Genomic DNA, 14,699 nt, shown 5'->3' with positions numbered 1-14,699 from the left:
GGCATTATGCTTGACCTCCAAATTTGGCTGACAATTTACTGATGAGATTCATAACCTTTGGATTGCTCTGATATTTTGACATATTCGCTGGGTTCTGGGCCACATCCTGGAAGGCCACCATAACTTCTGGATCCTGCATGGCTGCGAGAACCTCTGGATCACTAAGAATTTCATTGAGCCCAGGCATTCCTGCCATTCCAGGCATCCCCCTTGCCATTTCAGGCATTCCTCCAGGAAAATTACCAGGCATTCCCCCAGGAAAGCCACCTGGGAAAGAGCCATACTGAGCTCCTGATTTTCGTCTGGCTTCTTCCTCCCTCTGGGCTCTCTCACGTTCTTCCCGAGCCTTCCTAACCCTTTCTATTCTTTCTTTGATCTCTCGCTCTTCACGTTTTCGCTCATACTTTCTCCGATGTTCAGCAATTTTCTGGGCCCTCGGTTGAACTTCTTTCAGCATTGCACTAGCATCTTCATCGTAATCCAGTTTACAAGCAAGGGCAAGATCATGTGCTGCTTCTTCCCAATGGCCCAGAAGTCTGTGTGCTTTCCCTCGCCACTTATAAGGCTGAGCTGAATCAGGATTTTTTCAATAGCTCTGTCACAGTCACGAATGGCAGCATTTGGCTTCTGTAATTTGATGAAGACACTGGCTCTCTTGGCATAGAGAATGGCCAAGCGAGGATTCAGTTTGATGGCATCTGTGAACAAGTCAATGGCTTTCTGTAGTTCGCCATCATTTAGGGCATCAATGGCAGCCACTTTTTTATCATTTGCCTGATCCATCATTTCCTCGGTTATCTCTACATTTTCATCTCCCATTTCTTGAGGGGCATCAGTATCTGGTTCAATCACACCTTCATTGTCAATTTCTAGATCACTTTCCTCACTTGATGGTTCATCTGTCTTTGTGTTTTCCTCCGCCTTCTTACTATCTGTTTTTTCTTCCTTGATATTGTCTTCTGATTTAGTTTTATGAGTGGCAGGTGGTATTTTACCCCCCATGCTCTCCACCCACTCCTGCAGGAAGCGCATTTCCTCAGTGTGCACGCTCTGTTTCTTCTTACTGTAATTAGAGCCTGCCCTTTTTTTTCTGCTTACTGACATTCAGGAAAAATGAAAAAATATTTTCTCAGAATCATTCATTCATTAAAACGTTTTTATTGAGTAACAATCATGCAACAGGCACTGCTCTAGAAACTGGGGACTCGGCAAGTATGATAAACAAGGATCCTTGTTGTTGTGGCACTTTTACTATGATGGACAGTTAAAAAGATTAACAAGGGCGCCTGGTTGGCTCAGTTGGTTAAGCGCCCAACTCTTGATTTCAGCTCAGGTCATGATTCAGGAATGTGAGATGGAGTGGGCTCTGTGCTAGGTGTGGAGCCTGCTTAACATACTCTCTCCCTCTCCTTCTGCCCCTCCCTCCAACCCCAAAGAGAGAGAGAAAGAGAAAAAAAAAAAACATTAACAAATAAAATATATAGGGTGTCAGACAGTGATTTGTGCTGTAGGGAAAAATAAAGTAAAGAAGGATGATGGAGGTGAGGTGGTAAGGAGGAGTTTCAACTCTTCAAATTCAACCAATACTTTTTTTTTTTCGTATCTCAGCTATTGAATATTTAGGTTTTATTGTGACCACTATATCAGAATCTTTTTCTTCAGGAAAACCTAAATCACTTTATGCATTTCAAACAGAAAGAGTGCTAAGAGAACTATTGGAAGGCCTTGAGGAGGAATGTACAGATCAGAGGAAGTATGATCCCATTGATGACGTTAGCTGTCTTCAGGGGGCACCTGGCAGATACAAATCTCACGAGTCCCTTAGTCAGTGCAGGCGCCTGCAGCTGCCAGAGGGAAATAGCACTTCTCTTTTTCTCTGCCATCTGAAGATCACATTCAAACTAAATCCCGCTGGTGAGGGATTCTGGGAACTGTAGTTTCCATGCTCCCGCTTGCATTCCAAGAATATAGGAAGGGGCTGGACTGAGGCTCAGTGGACAAGACTATCTGGTCTAACAACAGAGTTTGAAATAAATTTTATTATTGCAAATACTGCATAAGTGTGTTTTTGATCAATTAGCCCATATAATATATTTGCTATTGGATACTGAATTTACTCATCTAAGATATAAGTAAACCCACCAGTTTTGAGTTAATTAGCCAGAAGTTCAGAGCACAGAGATGGTATTAGGAAAAGAGCACGTCACTCATGTCTCAGAGAAAGGGCTTCCTGGAGCACAGAGGAAATACAAATCATGCGAGGATGGCTTTCAGAGGAGACTGTCCTTGAAGCTGTCCCTGAATTGACAGGTGAGAGAACATGGCAGCCCAGAAAACCAGGCATGGAGATTGATCCTGCAGGAGAAAGGGGTTCATCATGGCAGATGACCTAAATCAATTTCTGTATAAAATATTACCAAGTGTTGAAGGGCTCCATGCTATTGTTGGGTCAGATAGACGTGGAGTGCCTATTATTAAAGTGGCCAATGGTAATGCTCCAGAGCATGCCTTGGGACCTGATTGCTTATCCTCCTTTGCCTTTGCAACAGACCAAGGGAGCAAATTTGGACTTTCAAAAAAACAAAAGTATCATCTGTTCCTATAACACCTAACAGATGGTTCCGTTCAGTTGTTTACCTTGGATGGTGAGTTTCATAGCCAGTAGCAATGCCAGTACTGGACTCGTTGTCAGTCTAGAAAAGGAACTTGCTCCATTATTTGAAGAATTGAGACAAGTTGCGGAAGTTTCTTAATCTGGCAGTGGTTCTGATGTGCACCTTATTTTCATTATAACAGACACAGTATCAATCCAACAATCTTTAGACTACAATAATGCTTGTATCCATGTAGGGCCCCTTTTTCCCTCTTACACTAAAGAAAGAACCTGAGATATAATTTATGGATGGATTGATTATTATCTTTTCTTGTGTAGGGTCTTGTCTTATGTTGAGAGATCTTGGGATACCACAGAAATGGTTCAGTACATCAGAGTTCCCATGAAGTTAAACCCAGTCACCAAATATGCATGAGATTCTGTTCAGTGGATCAGAATCAAAATGGTGCTTGAGCCAGTATGTATTCCTTAATATATAATATGCCCAGGACTGCAGAATGGAAGCAGACACTTTTTATTGCTAATAATAACAAGGACATATTTTTCTTTATATTGTTTTATTTCTTTGCATTGAATGTGAGGAAGATAAAATGGCATGGTAAAAGTAATAAAATCAGTACAACCACAAAAAAAAAAAAAGGAAGAAAAAAAGAAAAAGAGCAGGTCAGAGGAGAACATTGTGGAAAGGTGGATTTGAGACTGAGAGGCAAGACAGTTCTGTTGCCATGCCCGTATGAGCTGTTTGGGGGTATCAAGAAAACTTAAAGCATCAAGAGCAATAGGAACATTACTTCAATCAATTATATTTCAGATTTATTCATTAAGTTCACATATTGAAACATTCTACCATTTCAGGAGATAAACTAATGCCATTAATGATAATGCTTCAATTAATTGATTCTTTCACTTGGTTCAATAATATGTCATTAGTTGTTTATTGACCTAACTGTTGGGAATTACAAAAAAAAAAAGTGATCTAATTATGGTCCTCCAAGAGTTCACAGTTTAAAAACGGAAAGGAAAATTGAAAAATAATTGCAATACAGGAATGCAAAAACTAGGATAGACATGTTCACAAGGTGCTTTAATAACCCATGAAGAGTCATGAACAATTTCAAAGAGTCAATAATGTTTGAATCTGAGAATTCAGGGCTGTCTAGTAATTTTCTAAGTGGAAGTGCAGGTTATTATTCCAATTTTACAGAGTAGGAATTGAAGCTCAGAGAGGTTAAGTACCTTTGTGAAGTCATACAGTGTCTAGCATAGTGCCTGACACAGAATAGGGACTACTAATATCAATATTTATTGAATGGATGGAAGGATGAGGGTGATTTAGTATCCAGCGAAATGGGGATGCAGATATTATTTTATTTACTGAAGTTTTCTAAGGTTTACATTTTCAAATTTCAGAAAATGCTCCGTGCTTGATTCAGATTCTTTTTTAAAGATTCATGATGTATTTTTTTAAAAAAGACTAAATTATTGATGTGATCATAACCTAGCAAACAATACCAATAATAAAAGAAAGAACAAAGAAATTGAACCTGCTTAAAAGACATACATAATTATGTTGGATGATCATAACAAAGGGAACCAAGAAGGCAAGGGAAAACCTTTAAGAAAATTCACAACTATATTCATACATTTTAATTATGGTTTTATATAATTCAACAAATACTATTAAGAATTCCCAAATATTTTCAATCTGCTTTCCCTATAAATTTGTAATCTAAGATAGAAATCAAATATATAAAAACCAGGGGCGCCTGGGTGGCTCAGTCGGTTGAGCATCTGCCTTCAGCTCAGGTCATGATCCCAGGGTCCTGGGGTCGAGTCGCACATCGGGCTCCTTGCTCAGTGGGGAGCCTGCCTCTCCCTCTCCCCCTCACTCTCTCCCTGTCAAATAAATAAATAAAACCTTTAAAAATATATAAATAAATAAATAAAAGGAAAGTAAACAAATATACAAAAACCAACTGAGACTGTTGCTTTTACAGAATAATTATTTTATCCTAGAGGCCATGGAAAGTAAATAGCCAGTGTCCAGGCAGTTTTGATGAGTTATCACGTAAAATTAATTATTTTAATCATAGTGGAGCAGCAAGAGCATTTTTATCCTATTACTTACATGCTTTTCTTCTACAAGTAATGACTCTTTTGGGTGTTAAAACGGGTAAATCAAAGTAACTAGAAATTTCATATGTTAAAGAACAATTGTTTCCTAGATAGAAAAACATAATAATAGGGGCGCCTGGGTGGCTCAGTTGGTTAAGCGACTGCCTTCGGCTCAGGTCATGATCCTGGAGTCCCGGGATCGAGTCCCACATCGGGCTCCCTCTCAGCAGGGCGTCTGCTTCTCCCTCTGACCCTCTTCCCTCTCGTGCTCTCTATCTCTCATTCTCTCTCTCAAATAAATAAATAAATAAAATCTTTAAAAAAAAAAGAAAAACATAATAAGAGTAGTAAAATTATGTCTTAATTTTTCCCTTCTAGAATTAGAATGGTCTTTAAAACCATCAGCTGAAATATGGAAATAATTTATAATGCAAAATAATTTAACATATTCGCTCATAAACTTTAACTGGCATTTCTGTATGGAAAATGAGGAAAACGGGCAGTTATAATTAACAAATAAAAAATCTTGGTTATATTAAATTATTAAAAAATCAGAACTGATGACAGGTCCTAGGTTGGCAGGATGACTTGTCTAAACTGAGTCATTTATGAGAATGAAGAGGTTACTAACAATTATTATGTTGGGATAGTAGACATAAAACAAGAATTTCCCTGGGCCAATTGTCCCCATCTCTTTCTTCCATCAAAACTCCTGAGCCCCCCACTTCCCACCCCACAGAATGTGGTAGGATTGTCAGAGGATACATTTTACTGAACACAAACCCTCTGCTCATGTCACCTATATGCTCTTCTAGACTGTCAGATGTTGCAAATTTGGAATCCTTTCTTAATTTGCCATCTCTCCAGTCTTACCACGGAGGGTTCTCTCATTTCCCATCCCACTCAGGATGTCTTCCCTCATCTCTACAATGTCAAAATCATCATGTACCAGTTAGACATTTTATTCTTGTCTATGGTTTTTGCTGTCAGATGAAGTAAGGAGATTAGCAGTAGCTCCATGTACTACATAAATGTGGCTCATAGAGATTTGGGGAATTGTGGTCAATGGATCTGAGGAAAGGGAAGATGGAAGAACAGGGAACAATGGTCTCTGGAGAATGGGATGTTTTGAAGTCACAGTCGTGGGTCAGGGAGAGAGAAAAATTGAAATGAGATTGGACATTTTTTATAATATTAAGGAAAGGTATCAATATGAGATAATTTTATAGAAACCAGAAAAATAAAAGAGAAAGTGAAAACCTAATATGACTTTGTGGTTATGCAAATGAAACAGATGATACAATCTGATGTTAGGATGTCCTTCAAGTTTTGGTAAATCATAATGCAGTAAATCAACTGTTAGCATATTATTAATATTACTATTTTACTTATTTTATTTGATTGTAATTTTTATCTTCTCTTGCTTCAATAAAGACTACTGTAATTTGGAATGCTGCCACTATTAACCTTTCTCAAATATTCATTAATTTTCAGTAAATTATTTGTGTTTTACATTGAGCTGTGCGGTTATTTTTCAAAAATTTTAAATTATTCTTGTGAGCTCTTATCTATAACTATATCATGGTTAACAACTTGACAAAGGGCAGGCGCACCATTTTTTTTTTTTTGAGTCAAGCCTTGATCACTACAGCAGTGGTTTTATTTCTGATATACAAAGTAGGATATGTAGGGTATTTATTATTTATTTATTTATTTATGTTACGTCACCATACAGTACATTAGTTTTTGATGTAGGCATACCAATTTTTTAATGAGACTGTTAACAAAGTTAAGGTTTTCAGCATGTAGTGTTTTTCATTGCCTTTGGGGTGGGGTGAGGATGTGGTTGAATCATCTCCATAGCTTCTCCATGTTACAAGATTTTTATCATATGAGTATTGTGAAGACATTTAAGGAGTTGGGATAAAAACCAGAAAAAGTATATTCTTTTTTCATTTCTCTCATATGTGTTAGAAATAGGCATGCATAAACCTAAAGAAGAAATCTTCCATTAAGTAGAAAATAAACATCATAACTTCAGATGCCTGTAATTTAACCTTGGTTAAAATTAGGTTGGCAAGAGAGGGTAAAGCTTCAAAAGCAGACACCTTTAACAGAAGTAAAATAGTTACTGATGCTAATTCTTTGAGAACACGTAAAGCAAAGTGCTGGATAAACATTGCCTTTTTTTTTTTTTAGGCTAGAAAATATTTGTATGCCTGTGTTCACATAACAAGTATAATTTATATCTGTTCTGAATTTTATATCTAAAAGTTGTTTCATTTTATATTCCCTAAAAGAGGCAAAGAATGTTCTTATTATATGAAGTGTTTGTTTCAATACTTTCAAGAAAATTGAGATGTAATTTTGAGAATATGAATTTTGATGTAGAAAACTTTACTTGTTCACTTAGGTATAAACCATGTTTGTCTTAAGGACATTTTACTCACCAACTTTATGACAATTAATATACTGATTATTTTTTTAAAGATTTTATTTATTTTTTTGACAGAGAGAGACACGGTGAGAGAGGGAACACAAGCAGGGGGAGTGGGAGAGGGAGAAGCAGGCTTCCCGCTGAGCAGGGAGCCCCGATGCGGGGCTCGATCCCAGGACCCTGGGATCATGACCTGAGCCGAAGGCAGATGTTTAATGACTAAACCACCCAGGTGCCCTAATATACTGATTATTATTAACTCATCAATCTCCTTTTGACTAACTCAACCAACATAAAAAAGACTGTGTAGTGTGCTTTAAAAATAGGAAATACTTAACAGTAATTCTCCTTGCCATAAGGGAGTTTTGTAAGAAAATAAATGTGACTCTATTAGATGACTATTATAACAGAGTATGGGATCTCCAGTTCCCATGACAGTTTGGAAGCATGATTTGGGGACAGTTAAGGGTGATGGAATAAAACTTGCTCTAAAATTCAATATTTTTTCAGGTGTAGGTAATTCTTACTCCGTCAGATTTTCTTTCAACAGGGCAGGATAACACTTTATACACCTTCTCTAATGCTTCTCTTTCAGAGAGGAAAGAGCCATTGAAGTAACAGTGATTACTATAACCATTAAACAATTCAAGAAGAGGTATGTCTTAAACTTTCTATAACAGTGCAAAACTGCAGTAACTATTGCCCTGAATTAGTAAAACATTAATTAACATCGGATTCTTAATTTAGTCTAAATTTTCTCTTCTGTCTTCCAGTATAAACTTTATTTTTAGAACTTGCTTCATTTAATCTTGATTTTTTTCCATAACTAAGTGGAATGAAACTTTCTAAAGCAGTATAACTTCTTATACTTGGATTCTCTTAAGAGTTATTTAAATACCCTGGCAAATTGAATATACGAAGCACTAAATAGTTATACGAAGATCATCTTCTGCTTCTATCTTAACTGTTGTAAGGAAAGAAAGAAGTTTTCCTGTTCTTTTCAGGAAAGAACATAGCTCAGCTTTTCTAGTGTTTTCTTTTTTCATTGCAGGTGCCCCCCTTCCCCCTCTTATTGGCAGAAATTCATAGTGAAAATACAAAAGTATTTGTATAAATGTCTATTTTTATCGTGGACGTTTGGGGTGAGTACTTAGCACAGGGCATATTTTTGTGGTGATAAAACAATTATCAGAATGCTTTAACTCTTTCTTTAGGTCACAGGACATGAATTTTATCATATTGAGAAGCAAAGTTTACTCATAACACAAGAAGGAAGAAAACACAATTATCCAAAAACTTAGACTGTCCAGAGAACAAAACTAACTCACTCAAATTCCTGACATTCATCTTAGTCAACTAAATTTAATCAGTGTTGAATCATCGATCGTACACCTGAAACTAATATAACACTGTATACTAACTATAGTGGAATGAAAATTTAATTTTTAAAAAAAAAATTAAAATAAATACTTTTAATCAAATGAACATTAGCCCTTAAGGTAATTTGAGATCTCCTTTAGAACTTAGTCTTGTTTTAGATATTTGAAAAGAGAACAAGCTGGGACATGGTTCAGTCAGTTAAGCGTCTGCCTTTGGCTCAGGTCATGATCCCAGGGTCCTGGGATTAAGACCCGCGTCGGGCTCCCTGCTCCGCGGGAAGCCTGCTTCTCCCTCTCCCACTCCCCCTGCTTGTGTGTGCGCCCACTCTTGCTCTCTGACAAATAAATAAATAAAAGCTTTAAAAAAAAAAAGAGAACAAGCTAAATATTACTGATACTGATTCTTTTATTATTCATTTTATTATTATTCAACTACACTCATATTCCTGCAACCTAAAGATGGGGCTATAGAATTCTAAATCTGTAGACCATTTTTTCCTTCAACCATCTCCTGAGAATTACCACATGAATTAGTTTCATAGAGCTACCATAACACATTATCACAAACCTGGCAGCTTGTGACAACAGAAATTTCTTCTCCCACAGTTCAAGAGGCCAAGAGTCTGAAGTCAAAGTGTTGGTAGGGAGGCTCTGAGGGAGAGCCCCTTCCATGCTTCTTTCAGAGTTTCTCCTTGCTGAGAAGGAACAATGCTTGGCCTTCCTTGGCTTGTTGCTGCATAGCTTCAATCACTGTCTCCATCTTCATGACATCCCCCTCTGTGTCACCATGTCTTCAACTTCTCTGTTGCTGATAAAGTTACTTGTCATTGGATTTAGGGCCCATCCTACTCCAGGAAGATCTCATCTTGAGATCCGTATCTTAATTACATCTGCAAAGACCCTTATTCGAAATAAGGTCACATTCTGAGGTTGCAAGTAGACCTATCTTTGGGGGGCTACAATTCAACCCACTATGCCAGAGTTATCAACAATTGGAAAGTTTTCAGATAAACTCTAGTTTTGCATGAAGGTTTAGTGAAGGATTTCAGAACTATCTCGTCATAAACACAGAAACCAGGAATTTAGGAAAGGTGACATCTAACTGTATCCCATTCATCGCGAAGATTCTGTAATTGTGAAAATATGATAATAGTTACATATGCATTTGCAGTATTGATGGTCTTATAAAATTATCACTTCATTTTGTGCTGTATACAAACAATAGAAATAAAATCTATTCTTTATCTTTTCCTTTTCAATGGATTTAGTTTATTATTCTACTGGAAAGATCAATGTCATACTCTCACAGAGTATCATAATTTTAAAGAGATTAATCAGCTTCGAACAAACAAGGGTTACAAAATTGAAAATGAGGACAAGACCAAATTTTACTTAAAATGAATATATTAATTATTAAAATTTATTTCTTATTAAAATATATATTCAAGGTGAAAAATAGACAAGAACTTCAGTTTTATTAAAATGTAAAAAAATATTATGATAATGTCAAATCTCAGGCCTGAGCCTTATTTTGCAGCATATTTTGACTTTTCTATTATTTAAAAATAAACAATTTTCTTATATATTTATTTTAGGAATAAAGTTCTTATTTTAAAAATCCCTAAAATTCTAATTAACCAGACTGAACCAGGAAAATCTTGGCAAAAGAATTTGTCTGCAACAAATTCTTAGGTGTCCACTTACAGTGATATGTTTCTTTGTGCATCAGGATAGGTCTCTATCTGTCTATATAACTACATCTATATCTATATATTTATAATATCTATATTTTGCCACATTTGCTGATCAACAAATCAACTAGTGATACTGTGTTCATCATAGACTGAACGGTACTTCTTCTTCAAACCACTTGTTATGAATCTCCTTTTGGACTCACAGCTCACTCTGTGTGTGTGTCTCTGCCTGTCTGTCTGTCTTTCTCTTTCTACCTCTATTTCTCTCTCTCTCTCTCCACATACTATACATAAAACATATTGCATGTAATTATGTAATTCAGTATATGTCCACATATATAAATTTCTATGTTACTATGTATATAACTCCATTATCCATAACATATATGTAGATTTATATATATATATATATGTTTGTCTATTTAATTAACATTTTCTCCAATAAAACATTAAACTTCACTAAAGCTTTACCAGAATGGTTTTTAGCTGCTTATTTCTTAAAGGTATTTCTGCAATTATCTTTGAGGTAAGCTTTTAATTTTTTTCCTGGTTACAATGGTTTTCTTAATAGTTCTTGTTTAAAAGCATATTCCCTTAATGTATTACCAGAGAGCCAGATTAATGATTTATCTCTTTCACATTATTTTCTTTTAGGCTGCTAGCATTTTTCTCTGCAATTTTAATAGCAGTCATGTTCAAACAATTGATTTTATAATCTGAGTTGAGGTAAATTGGTCACTTCTTTTAAAGTGAATTTTTGAAACTCCTCTTATTCAACTTTTAAGTTCTTATATTAACCCTTTTAAATATCGGGCCACTTTATATGCCAATGAAAGAATAAATTTGATGGAAAAGCGAAAAGCCAGTTATTTAAATTGCTTTTGATCATTTTAATATCTTTTGTTATATACAAAAGCATTCCAACTTAAATTCTAATTATTTTTATTGGGATAATTAATTTTCAAGAGCCTCTCTAGACAAAGTGGTTCCTACTAATGTGAAAAATCTCTCATATAGTAAATCATAATCCAAAATCATAATCCAAGAGCACAGAGCCTGTGAAATTTTTCACTGGAAGTAATTCCAACAGATTCTGGCTCGCCCTCCATCAGGGGTGCTGGGTTGTGCTGGGAAGGTACTTAGGAAAGGTGACATCTAACTGTACCCCATCCATCTCTGAGATTCTGTAACTGTGATAATATATTTTGGCTATGTCAGCATGTCAGTATCACCTTGAATTTCAATGTAACATTCATTTATTTATTATTTAATAATAATGCAACACAAATTTACTGGAGAAAAAAATGATCAATATAGAGAAACGTAAAAATAAAAATTAAAATCTCATGTAACATTCACCATTCAGAACAAACCTGTGTCATATTTTGGCAGATATATCCTTACTATTTTATTCACTCACATGTCTACTATAAAATTTCAAATAATGCAGAAATCAAACCATATTTCCCTTCTTAAAATGAGATTACATTCTCCTTACTATTAATCACTCTAAATATTTCTAAACACTCATGAGTAATTACTGCAGATAAATTCCCCAGGAATATAACTGCTGGGTCAAAGATGGTTATTGTTTTTAAGTCACAGTTGTTTTTTAAACAACTTAACATGTTTTGAAAGAACTGTTTCTTCTAGCATTAGCAACAGTCCTCATGGGAAAATGGGAGCACAATTGTCAGGTATAATTATGTTGCCATTATAAATATATAATTAATTATTTAGACAATTTTTTGGAATAACACCAAAGCAAGAAGTCTGTGGACAACAGTTGTTCAGAACCCATGCTGTGTAAAGTGCCACAATATGTTTCTACACATGCCATCAGAGGGCATAGAGAATGGAACAAGTTCAAGGCTTATGGGGGTTTCAGTATTCTTGGAACAATACATACTCTATGCAATGCTTTTGGAACACATAAAATAAGATGTGGTATGATATGATATGATAACTGAAAAGGAAATAAAACAGATTTGTAAAACTCTCTGGACATATTCATTTTCTTCACATGAACCTTGCCATTTCAAAATCATGTCTAGTTTTCTAAAAATTTGTAATCTTTTTTTTTCGCCTATCTTGACATATAAAAATCAAAAAAAAAAAAAAAGAAGAAGAAGAAAAGATAAGGCCAGAGTTGTCTTGACACCACTTTGCCTAAAGAACCAAAAAATCCACACTGGCTCTTCTCATTTGGAACTAGGACAGAATTAAGCTGTAAGGCCCAAATTATCCATTATATGTAATGAATGATCTCTCCTAGGCACCGAGAATGATACTAATTATATAACATTCATTGAAGAATAGGGCTTGCATGGAATCCTGGTGGAGAAAGGCCATCCTATGAGATTTCTGTGCCTATGTGATCCAAGCATAGGACTAAGGCATGAGAATAGGATGGCCACATGGAAATGATAAGGTCACCATGTTAGCCCTACAGACATCCACACACTGGGTGGTAAGGGAAGGAGCAAGCATGCTCTGGCAGCCTGGCCTGATTATCACCAAAGTAACTGGTATTATTCTGACTTGCACAAGGGCCTACCCCTGTGCTTGCCCCAGCCCCACATAAAGAATATCCTTAATTGTGGGATGGAGAGACATGGATTGTGAAAGTGTCAAGTAGCAGGGGCGCCTGGGTGGCTCAGTTGGTTAAGCGACTGCCTTCGGCTCGGGTCATGATCCTGGAGTCCCGGGATCGAGTCCCACATCGGGCTCCCTGCTCGGCGGGGAGTCTGCTTCTCCCTCTGACCCCCTTCCCCCTCGTGCTTTCTGTCTCTCATTCTCTCTCTCTCTGAAATAAATAAATAAAATCTTTAAAAAAAAAAAAAAAAAGAAAGTGTCAAGTAGCATGTCTTGTTTACCCCTAGAACTGGGGCACAGCAAAGGTACACCACTGGAACTCAGGAAATGCGTTGCAGAGGACAATAAAACATCAGACACCTTAATTCTGCAGTTTCCACAAACTGGTCACCATTTGAGCGTCTGTTTCTCCGTTTATAAAGTGGAGAACATGAGAACATCTACTTTAAAAGATTGCCTCAAGGCTAAAATTAAATCATGCCAGTAAAGATATTTTTGTGAACTTTAGAATTCTAAATAAGGGATTTATTAGAAAACAGCTTCCATGGGGGCCACTTCTCAATAAGAGAGTAAGTTAATATTTTGTTGTCTGGCTAAATTACAGTACACATTTCCTCCCTGACATGCTGTTGTGTAATCAAGTACATGTAATCTATACCATTAAAATATAATTTTCCCCTTAAGATTCAAAAATATGATTTTAATTTTAAATGAAAATAAAATGAATCCCATAAAAAACTTATTTTCCAAGAATAAACTGTTCCAAATAGGTTGTCTTTAGGGGCACCTGGGTGGCTCAGTTGGTTAGGTGTCTGCCTTTGGCTCAGATCATGATCTCAGGGTCCTGGGATCAAGCCCCACATCTGGCTCCTTGCTCAGTGGGGAGTCTGCTTCTCCCTCTCCCTCTGCCTCTCCCCCCCAACTCATGTTCTCATTCACTCTGCTCTTTCTCTCTCTTAAATAAATACATAATCTTAAAAATTAAAAAAGAACCTTCACATAGGTTGTCTTCAGTTGGTTTAAACCATCTAAAGTTGACTGGTTTTATGCTATTGGAAGAATTTTATTTTTTTATTTTTATTTTTTTATTGTTCTGTTAATCACCATACATTACATCATTAGTTTTTGATGTAGTGTTCCATGATTCACTGTTTATGTATAACACCCAGTGCTCCATGCAGAACGTGGCCTTTTTAATACCCATCACCACCCTCCCCTCTAGAACCCTCAGTTTGTTTTTCAGAGTCCATTGTCTCTCATGGTTCAACCCCTCCGATTTACCCCCTTTCATTCTTCCCCTCCTGCTATCTTCTTCTTCTTTTTTTTTTCTTTAACATAGAACATATTATTTGTTTCCGAGGTACAAATCTGTGATTCAACAGTCTTACACAATTCACAGAGCTCACCACCATAGCACATACCCTCCCCAATGTCTATCACCCAGCCACCCCATCCCTCCCACTCCCCACCACTCCAGCAACCCTCAGTTTATTTCCTAAGATTAAGAATTCCTCATATCAGTGAGGTCATATGATACGTGTCTTTCTCTGATTGACCTATTTCGCTCAGCATAATACCCTCCAGTTCCATCCACGTTGTTGCAAATGGCAAGATTTCAATCCTTTTGATGGCTGCATAATATTCCATTGTGTATATATACCACTTCTTCTTTATCCATTCATCTGTCAATGGACATCTTGGCTCTTTTCACAGTTTGGCTATTGTGGACATTGCTGCTATAAACATCGGGATGCACGTACCCCTTCGGATCCCTACATTTGTATCTTTGGGTTAAATACCCAGTAGTGCAATTGCTGGGTTGTAGGGTAACTCTATTTTCAACTTTTTGAGGAAACTCCATACTG

The 14,699-nt window shown here is 36.5% G+C and overlaps 2 pseudogenes; one reads left to right on the top strand and one right to left on the bottom strand.

Moving 5' to 3' along the window:
- LOC118356747 lies at positions 1 to 1,104 on the bottom strand (annotated as a pseudogene).
- A 1,273-nt stretch (positions 1,105 to 2,377) lies between these two features.
- On the top strand, positions 2,378 to 2,753 carry LOC113925337 (annotated as a pseudogene).
- The last annotated feature ends 11,946 nt before the right edge of the window (positions 2,754 to 14,699 follow it).

This window comes from Zalophus californianus, chromosome 2 (assembly GCF_009762305.2).
Source record: "Zalophus californianus isolate mZalCal1 chromosome 2, mZalCal1.pri.v2, whole genome shotgun sequence".
NCBI lineage: Eukaryota > Metazoa > Chordata > Mammalia > Carnivora > Otariidae > Zalophus > Zalophus californianus.
The sequence above is the reverse complement of the archived record's forward strand: the minus strand, read 5'-3'. Positions and strand labels throughout refer to the sequence as shown.